We start from the raw sequence: 10,367 nt of genomic DNA on the forward strand, positions 1-10,367 counted from the left end.
CAATTAACACCAGATTATGTAGATGAAGAACTTAATATTTTCATGCTCAAATTTGCCAGTCTTTGCATTTGTGTGAACAAGCAAGTTTTGTGAATTTTTTTTGTCTGTTAATGAATGATACTTTGGGCTATGAACATATGCCTGTACACACAATCCCATGGGCTCACAAGTGCTTTGGCACATTTTACTATAACTATTTTGGCTAGTGAACATTTCAGTGTAAAAACAGAGTCATGAAACAGATTAAGTTCGTTATCCAAGGTTCCACTGTATGTATATTTCATCAGTATGTACCAAAAGGCTTCTTATTCTTTGTAAGGAAGATAGCCAGCCAAGAAATCCCTATTCATCCTTCTCCCATCCATTTCCCCTTTGTTTTATCTCTATCTTTGCTCATTGTGGATGAAGGATCATCCCTGTCCCCTACCCACTACCCCAGGTCAAAAGCAATGGAGCAAGGCACAGCAAATCCACAGCAAGCCCCCATCGCTTCATTGGCATGGCATCCTTTCTCCTGGTCCCCTCGTGTGAAAATAGAGATGAGGAGAAATCCCTTTGGTCCATATCAATTTATAGTCCTTTCACAACCATTCTCCACTCCCTCTGCTACTCAACAGACATTCTCTTTTTACTTAAGGCCTCTATCACCCTATACATCCATCTCATTGTTGGTTTTCCTTTCAAGTTCTTTCCATACACATCTGCCTTCCACACTCTTTGTGCTAGTCTTTCCTCACTCATTCTTTCCATATGCCCAAACCATCTCTGTATTCTTTCATCAGCTGTAACTGCCTGCTCCCTTTCCAACCCTGTTCTCCTCATCATTTCATACATATACACATACACACACACACACACACAAACTAAATGAAACAATAGTCAGTGCAAAAACAATACAAGAATTGAAGAGAAAATCACATATGGTGAGATAAAGAGATGGGACACCACGAGTGTAGCTCCCCTTCCCGTAAGATACAACTAGGTAAATACACACACATTTATGTATGTGTGTGTATGTATATATATATTACAAAGGATTACAAAGGCGGAGCATACCGACAGGAGACCTTTTGATCCATAGATATATATATATATATATATATATATATATATATATATATATATATATATATACATACATACATACATACATACATACATACATACATGTCTCGGCTAATATTAACTGCTATTGATATAACTGTACGCCATGAATAAAGCTACTAGAATTAAAATACATCTATTTTACCCCGTGCAATCATCATTCATTGTGTATTACAGTGCATCTATTCAAAATGTTTAAAGAATATGTAACAGATAAAATTAAATGATACCAATTAATATAAATCATAAGATACATGCATACCTCCTAAACCAAAAGGCCCTTTCCTCTGTATAAAAGGATGGCCTGTATAAAATGAGAAATAATAAAAAAGCAAAAGAAGACCAAATAAGAAATACAATTGAAGTTTAGAGAGTATACTGTATCAGAAAAAAGGGTGCTTTCACAAGCTATGTAAACACATGAATGAAGATGCACTTTTAATAAAACAAACCAGATTATTTATACAAGATATTTATAGATTTTAAGTTGTTCACAGAAGAGGTTCTGCTCTTCAGTTAGCAATAGAAAGGAAGGAAAAAATCAGGTTAAGAACCTTACCATTATGTAATTTAGACAACAGGACCTAAACAAATGTAGGTCTACCTGGTAGGTTGTTTTAGAAACTTGATATACTCGAGTATATCAATCGAGTTTCACTGGGTGGAAAATCCATAGTCCCACAATAGCTGGCAACAGTCCTTGGAACCTCCTGCAGATCTCAAGGAAGAAACTTGGAACTGTTGTCTATTTTGTATTAGTGTGGGACTGTTTCTGTGTTGCTGGGTCAGTGTTGTATGGAGAGGAAAGCAGTTGCTGGTTGTCAGCTCTCCATGTGTGAGAAATATAGCTGAAATTAACAGAGGTCTTGGGCCCAGTCTGAAGACCGAGTGCGAACTTCCTGATGGAGGTGAGAGGGATGATGGGATTTGAAAATGGGTGGCCTTCCTGTCCAATTTGCAGGATCACCACATGCAGGTGCTTGTTATTGGTCCCACTCAAGTTAATACAATAGTAATACTAGCATAGTCCAGGACCAATGATAGGTACCTGCTTGTGATAGTGAAGCTACATATTTAAAAAAAAATGTAGATTCTTTCACCATTGTCGTGAGGTACAGCCTTAAGGGGCTGACACTTTGTCTTGAACCGTGACCTAAGATCTCTCAGTGTTAACTTCAATTGTACATTTTATACTATCTTTCACATACAGGAAGCTGGCAGCTAGTGATTGCTTCCCTATTCCTACCACTTTCAGCTGGTGACAGAAAGCCCCACACTGATACAACACAGACATCAGTCCAAAGTGTCTTCCTAGAAAGATCTATGGGAGATTTCAGGGACCACTGCCAGCCACTGTTGGGTTCCAGGTTTTCCACGTAGTGAAACTCAAGGCAAGAATTGATTGACTAGCCTAGACCTGCAGTGAAAGTCTGTATGATAATAAGTCAAGTTCTTTAGGTCTATAGAATGTTTTGCAAGGCCTTTAGTCTTCATGTCCTAACATTCCTTAATGTTTAGAAATTCTAAACATTAAGGAATGTGATGGGCAAGATGCAGGGGTGTCCTATTGTCCATGGGAAGTCTGGGTGGAAGGGAGAGAAGGGTGGTGGATGGGAGTGAAATTATGCCATTTGACTTTGGCCACCTTCATGGTAAGGGGGAAGAGCCCTTTGTATATGTATTTACCTAATTGTAGTGTACAGGAAAAGAGCAATGCTTGTTTGGTCCTGTCTCCTATTCTCTAATTTTCTAACCTACCTAGATTCAAATTCATGTAGTATTCCAACTTAATCGATATTTTTTATTTCCAATTATCATATTTAGATTTGAACTTGTGTATTGATTGAGCTTGGGCTATATTACCTTCAAAGCTATTCCACATATTTATACATCTATATAAAAAACTACTTCTTCATATCCTTTCACCATGTGGTCTTTCTTAATTTACTTCCATGGCCTCTTAAAGCCCTCCTATCTTTAATCAGGAGACTTCTTTTATCAATGCAATCTATCCCCTTTAGTGACCTGAACAATATAATCATGTCACCTCTTTCTCTTTGATCTTTCAAGGTTGGCAGACCCAGTACCTTTAGTCATTCCTCATATGGTTTATCTGCCAGGCCAGAGACCAGTTTGGTTGCTGCCTTTTGTATTCTCTCAGTCTTGCTTATATCCTTCAATCTGTGTGAGGGCCATACCAGTTTGAGGTCAGACTTGATCAATTCTGGTTTAATCAAGAATTGAAGTACGATTATAAAGCAAAGGTAATCCACCACATGTTGCCACAAGTTGGGTTGATAATGTAGATCTGGAGTCACAGGCATAAGCCTATTCCAGGAAGTTATCCATGTAAGATCAATGTAAGTTAATGAAAATTCCAGTCTTGGACATATGTATGTATGTAACATTCCTTAAACTGTAATTCCAATTATGAGACATTTTAGGAGAATTCTCTGTTTTGAGTAGGTAAAAGTGAGTGAAGAATTGGAGAATCTACATGAATACTATCTGTATTCCAAGGCATTCTTCTCCCTTATAAGGAAAGTAGCCAGTCAAGGCACGAATTCACTCCCATCCACCACCCTGTTTACCTTTCATCTTAGCTCCTCATGGAAGTGTATTTAATGTGTAAATTTATGTCACGTGTTCTGCAGTTCTGTAGTTATGCACTTGATGGTCAGAATGAAGTGCACTTGGAAATCATGAGCCCACTGTGTGTGTATTTACCCAATGGTAGTATACAGGAAAAGAGCAGCGCTTGTTGGGTCCCATCTCCTATTCTCCAATTTATTATACCTAGACAGTTCATGTAGTTCCCACTTAATCCACATCCTTGGTTTCCAGTTATCATATTTAGATTTAAATTCATGTGGTATTTGCACTTGAGCTGTATCATCTAAAATATTCCAAGTATTCATGTGTCTGTGTGGAAAACTGTATTTCTTTACATCCTTTAGACATGCGGTCTTTCTTAATTTGTTCCCGTGACCCCTTAAATCCCTCGTATCCTTAATCAAGAAATCTCTTCTGTCAGTTCATTCAATCCTTTACAGTAACCTGAATGCTGTTATCATATCACCTCTTCCTCTTTGGTGTTTCAAAGTTGGCAGACCCATTGCTTTTGCTCTTTCCTCGTATGGTTTATCTACCAAGCTGGGGACCAGTTTAGTTGCTGCCCTTTGTATTCTCTTGATCTTGTTTATGTCCTTCCCTCTGTGTGAGGACCATACCACAGACACATTTTCCAGTCTTGGATGGATCAGGGTTTCGATGAGTTTTTTCATCATCCTTTTAAGCTTCTGCAGCAGTCCATATGTCTCTCCTACAACTTTGGTGATATGTCTGTCAGGTGACAGGTTATCTTTTATCAGAATTCCCAAATCTTTTCTCTTCTTTTTGCTTTTGTAATAGGTTCACTTCCCAAGGAAAAGTTTAAGGATGGTCTTTTGCTGCCATTGCCCATTTCCAGTACTTTGTATTTTTGTTGGTTCCATGCAAAAATATATATATATATTTTTTCTCTTTTCTTTCTTCAATAGTCTACAGTCCTTGTTTTTCACTCTTCTCATGATTTTTGCTCATCTGCAAATATGTTGGCATTGTTTGTTGAATTTTCCATCATGTCATTTACATGGACAAAAAACATTATTGGTGCAAGCACTGAACATTGTGGAACTGCTCATTACTGCTGTCCATCTTGACATCTTTTCCTTTACTCCTGCCCTCATATATCTTCCCTTCAAAAAAAAAAAAAAAAAAAGGAATCTCTCATCTATTTGAATGGTTTGTGTGGGTATATATATATATATATATATATATATAGGTGCAAATGTGGCAGGAAAAGGTGGAGTGAAGGTGGAGATAGAATGTAGATTGAGAGAAGCGAGTAAATGCCTTGGTGGATTGAAGAGTGTAATGAGGAATAGACATTTGGGAATGGATGCTAAGAGGAGACTGTATGAAGAAGTGATTGTGCCAACAGCACTGTATGGGGCAGAAACATGGAACATAAGAGAGGAAGAGAGAAGGAGTTTGAATGTGTTTGAGATGAGGTGTCTGAGAAGTATGATGGGGGTTACTAGGCTAGATAGAGTGAGAAATGAGGAGGTGAGGAGAAGAACGGGGGTGGAAAGGGAGTTGGGAGATAGGGTTGATGAAAGAATATTAGGATGGTTTGGACACATGGAAAGAATGAGTGAAGAAAGACTAGTAAAAGAGGTATGGAAGGGAGATGTGGAGGGAGTGAACATGAGGCGACATCCTAGGATGAGGTGGATGGATGGGGTGAAGGGGGCTTTGGGGAAGAAGGGAATGTCTGTTGAGGAAGGACGGGAGAGGACAGAAGACAGGGGTGAATGGAGAATGGTTGTGTATGGATGATGATGTGATGCATGAGGTGGAATGGGTGGGGGGATGGGGGGTGAGGTAGTATGTGTGAGCAAAATTTGACGCAACCCGAAGGGATTTCTCCCCGTCTTCTCCTTTTATGCATGGGGAGACGGAAAGGGGGGGTCGCCAATTTAATGAAGCGGCCTTGCTGTGGATGTGCTGTGTCTTGCAACACTGCTTCTGACCCAGGGCAGTGGACAAGATGCAGGGATGACCCGTCATCCAGGAGGTGCTAAGATAAGAGGGAGGGTGGAGGGGTATGGAGTGTTTTCAGGGATGGAATGGGTGGGAATGATTTTATGCCTTTTCCTTTTTGGCTACCTCCCTTGTAAGGGGGAAAAAGCCTTGGTATATGTATGTATGTATATATATATATATATATATATATATATTTACATATATATGTATATATACATATGTATATATATATATATGTATATATACGTATGTATATATATATATGTATATATACGTATATATATATATATATGTATATATACGTATGTGTATATATATATATATATGTATATATACAGTATGTATATATGTATACAAGTAGATATGTATATGTATATATATATATATGTATATGTATATACGTATATATATATATATATGTGTATATGTATATATGTATATATATGTATATATATATAAATGTATATGTATATATGTATATATATGTATATATATATAAATATGTATATATATATATCTTAATAGAATTATTTTTTCTCTGTAGATTATGTATGTGTATAATTCCTATTATTTTCATGTATTCCTCTCTTCTATGTGTAATTTATAGTTTTACTGTTGGTGAGTTTCCAGGTAGTCTTGTCTTGTGGTTGGTTGCATCAAATCATTTTAAACTTATTACATGGAAAAATAGTATTTTTTGCTTAGAAAACCATAGCTACTCATAATAAATAAATATAAAAGAAAGATTTTTTTTATGTAAATCAATTTGATGGACTAGACCTGCTCTGGATAGTTAGCTGGTGGATAATCAACAGATTTCAAAGGCCTTCTCATAGTGGTGGTGTTAGATAAAATCATTATGAGTATCACAAGAGAAGGTGTGAGGTTGTGCTGTTACTTGGATATTATTGACCAGGATATATCAGGTTGTGGTTAAAAATGCAGAGATGCTTCTTTTCATCTTACTAACTAGGTCAGATCAGTATATGTAAGCAATGCTTGATTATTTAAAGTTATGTATTTTTTATAGTATTGGCTGATGGTGTTTGAAGTCATTGTAGGGTCAGGTTGGGCCAAGAAAGGATTGGTTCATGACAGTCATTAATGTATAACATTCCAGTAAAATATATGACTAAGACTTGTAATATACCTCAGGGTTTTACATGAGAAGAAAGAAAGGAAAGAAAGGATTGGTTCATGACAGTCATTAATGTATAATATTCCAGTAAAATATATGACTAAGACTTGTAACATCCCTCAGGGTTTTACATGAGGACATGTCCCCAGATTTTAGAATGAATGCTTAGTGACTGTGATTTGCAGTTAGACAAATGTACTATAAATCTATTTATATAGTGTTGTATATCTGTAGCCCCTTTATTACAGTGGTATTCCTTTAAATGATTAGAATTACCTGGGATTACTTAGAGAAACTTCTGATTGGTACATCACAATACCAGAGGGATTAATCAAATAATCACATTAACAGATTCCCTCAGCCAATTAGAATATGTAAGGTATGTCACTATGTATAGGAGCTCTTGTGGAGCAGTGGATAGCATTACTGTCTTAAATACAGGAGGCCTGGACTTGATCCAGGAGGTGCTAGACAATTATTCAATCAGAAGTGTGCTGGTTTTGTATTCACTAAACTGTGGGTGCAATCCCACACTCCTCTCTGATTCCCAACAGGGATTGTTACTTGCCCCAAAAGTTCAAGCACATAGGGCAAAAGTAATGGGATTAGCCATAGCTATGTGCCTCCTGGTGTAGGCTCCTCACCACCCCCCTTGTTGCAGTGACAGGCATCAAAGGTGCAGTATACCAGTATTGTATTATGGTGCTGAAACCTTCAGATGTCTTACATATTCACAACTGCATTAAACTATTGTGGTGAAGTACAGAGGCTCTGTCATCTGCAAGGGATATGCCAGTAATCCTGGGAAGGTGAAGGCTGAACACTCGTTTTCACGTCACGTAGTTATTCATCATAAGATTATATTTACTCAGTATTCTCTACAGTATGACTAACGATTGTATACTTGAAATAAATCATAAGTTGTAGTGTTAATTATGATAAAGACAGTGAAGATAGACTTGTTAGCTGGCAGGTGGAGGCGCCAGCTTCCAAAAAGATGGAGACTCCACCTTTTGGTGACATCTACCTCCCATTGACATAGCCTCCACTTTTCACATTCCACACAGTTCTTGGGGTATGCCCAGAATTGCTGTTAAGAGATCTATGGGTGTGAATTAATTATACTTGGTTAATGCATTTAACAATATTTCAGAATATTTAGGTTGGGTGTGACAGACTGATCTCAGTTGTCTTCATTGCAGCAAGATTTTGAAGTGTGTAGAAGTGTTTAATGTATCAATCGTATTAGTACTTTTTAAATATGTATCATCAGATAATTCTGTGTAAACATGAAATAGGTAAAAGCTATAAAGGAAAATATGAAATGTAAAAAAATAAAGTTATATTTAATATATGATCATTGTTCCTATTTCCATAGTGTGAAGGGGTAGGCTTTCTTCCCTGGAAGAAGGAGAAGCTAACTGCTGCCTTACCACCTCCCAGTAGAGCCAACTGGGATTGATACAGGGATACCAATACCAAGTGTAAAATAGTGACTAGCTGACTGGCAGTATATTCAGTCACAGTTACAGCTTCCTCCTACTATATAAAAAATTATTTTATTCTTTACATTTACTAATCAAACATCCCAAAGTGCTGGTGCACAATGGTGGGGTCACTGTGGTGCTTCAAGGTCAGATCCCATCAGAGAAGTCCATGCTATAAGGGAGCAACAGAGATTAATAGCATATTCAGTTACTGACAAAACTTTCGTTCTGGTATCTAATAGCAACTTCATTCTTCCTGTTACTAACAGAGGAGGGATTGCCAATTAAATGAAGTGGCCTTGCTGCAGATGTACTGAATCTTAATACATTGCTTCTGACCTAAGGCAATTGGTGAGATGCAGGGATGACCTGTCATCCAGGAGTAGCCAAGAAAAGAGGGAAGGAAGGAGTGCTAGTGAATGGGAGTGGAGTATGTGGGGATGAAATGGGTGAGAGTGGATTTATGCCTCTGACTTTTGGCTACCTCCCTTGTAAGGGGGAATAAACCATTGGTATATGTTTGTACTAACAGAAATGTACTGGTGATGGCGTTGCAGCATCTCTTACTGCAGCAAGTGAATGATCTTCAAAGTTGACCATGTATTGGCAGTTTAATCCATTTCTGCCTAATATGAAATCACCAGCTCCCACTTTCCATCCTATAAAAGGCCCTCAGTATAACTTTCTAACATTTAGACCATAGGTTTACCTTTAGCTAAACATACATTTGACAAGGCTAGTATTTGTGTGGTAATGTCATGCTATTGCTGTCCAGTTTCATCTTTGATAACCATCCAATATGAATTTTATGGCAGATGATGAGCACTAGGCTTGTTTCATTGTTTCACTGATAGCTACTTCTTAGATTTTTGTCCACATTTGTATTTTCATGTCATTGTGGCTATTCAGTGTGCATGGATGGGCTAATATGGGAGGTAAATGTGAGGGTAATGGGCAGGGTATTGGGGATGGTTATAGATATTGGAGAGGAGTGGGAGGTGAGCCAGTTGTTGTTTGTGGACAACTTCATTTATGGCAGGGTAAGAGAAGTGATTAAGGCAGTTAGTGCCAGAATATGGGAAGGTAATCCAATAGGAGAAAGCTGGGTAAAAGTAAGGTGATGAGCTGTAAAAGGGGAGAGGATGGCAATGAGTTGGAAGTAAATCTTAAAGGAGAGAGGCTGGAGGAAGTGGTTAATTTTTTCAAATTGAGGGGTCACATATGGCAAGAAATGGAGGAGTGGAGGTAAACTAGATTGAGAGTAGCAAGGAATTGTCTTGGGGGATTGAAAAGTGTCATAAGAAATAAGCATTTGGGAATAGATACAAAGAGAAGATTATGTGAAGGGGTGATTGTTCCTTCTACAATTTATGGGGTGCAGACTTGGAATTTAAGAGGCAGAAAGGAGAAGTTTAAATGTGTTGAGATGAAGTGTCTGAGAAGTATGTTAGAGGTAGGTTGGATAGAGTGAGAAACGATAATGAGAACAGGGGTGGAAAGGGAGTTGGCAGATAAGGCTGATGAAAGATTATCAAGATGCTTTGGACACATGGAAAGAATGAGTGAAGAAAGATTAGCAAAAGAAGTGTCGAAAGCCGAGATGGAAGGAATTAACTTGACGGAACAGCCAAGGATGAGATGGATGGATGGGGTGAAAAGGGCTTTGAGCAAGAGAGGAATAATTGTGAAACAAAGAAGGGAGAAGGCAGGAGATAGGGATGAGTAGAGGATGGTTGTGTTTAGATGATATTTTAACACAGCCCAAAAGGATTCCTCCCTGTCTTCTCTGTTTTCTGCATGAGGGGACGGGGAGGAAGGGTCTCCGTGTAAGTGTAGCAGCCCTGCTGTGGATGTTCTGTAGCTTGCTCCATTGCTTCTGACCCAGGCAGTGGGTAGGGACAAGGATGACCCTTCATGAGGAGCTAAGATAAGAGGGAAATAAGGGTGGTGGATAGGAAAGGAGTGAGTACATACATGCCTCCTTTAATAAGATGGAAGAAGCCCTTGGTATATAGCTACATTATATATACATGCTTGTACATATGCAAATG

The sequence above is a fragment of the Oratosquilla oratoria genome, chromosome 17 (assembly GCF_046742065.1).
Source record: "Oratosquilla oratoria isolate Oo_2021 chromosome 17, ASM4674206v1, whole genome shotgun sequence".
Taxonomy (NCBI): Eukaryota; Metazoa; Arthropoda; class Malacostraca; order Stomatopoda; family Squillidae; genus Oratosquilla; species Oratosquilla oratoria.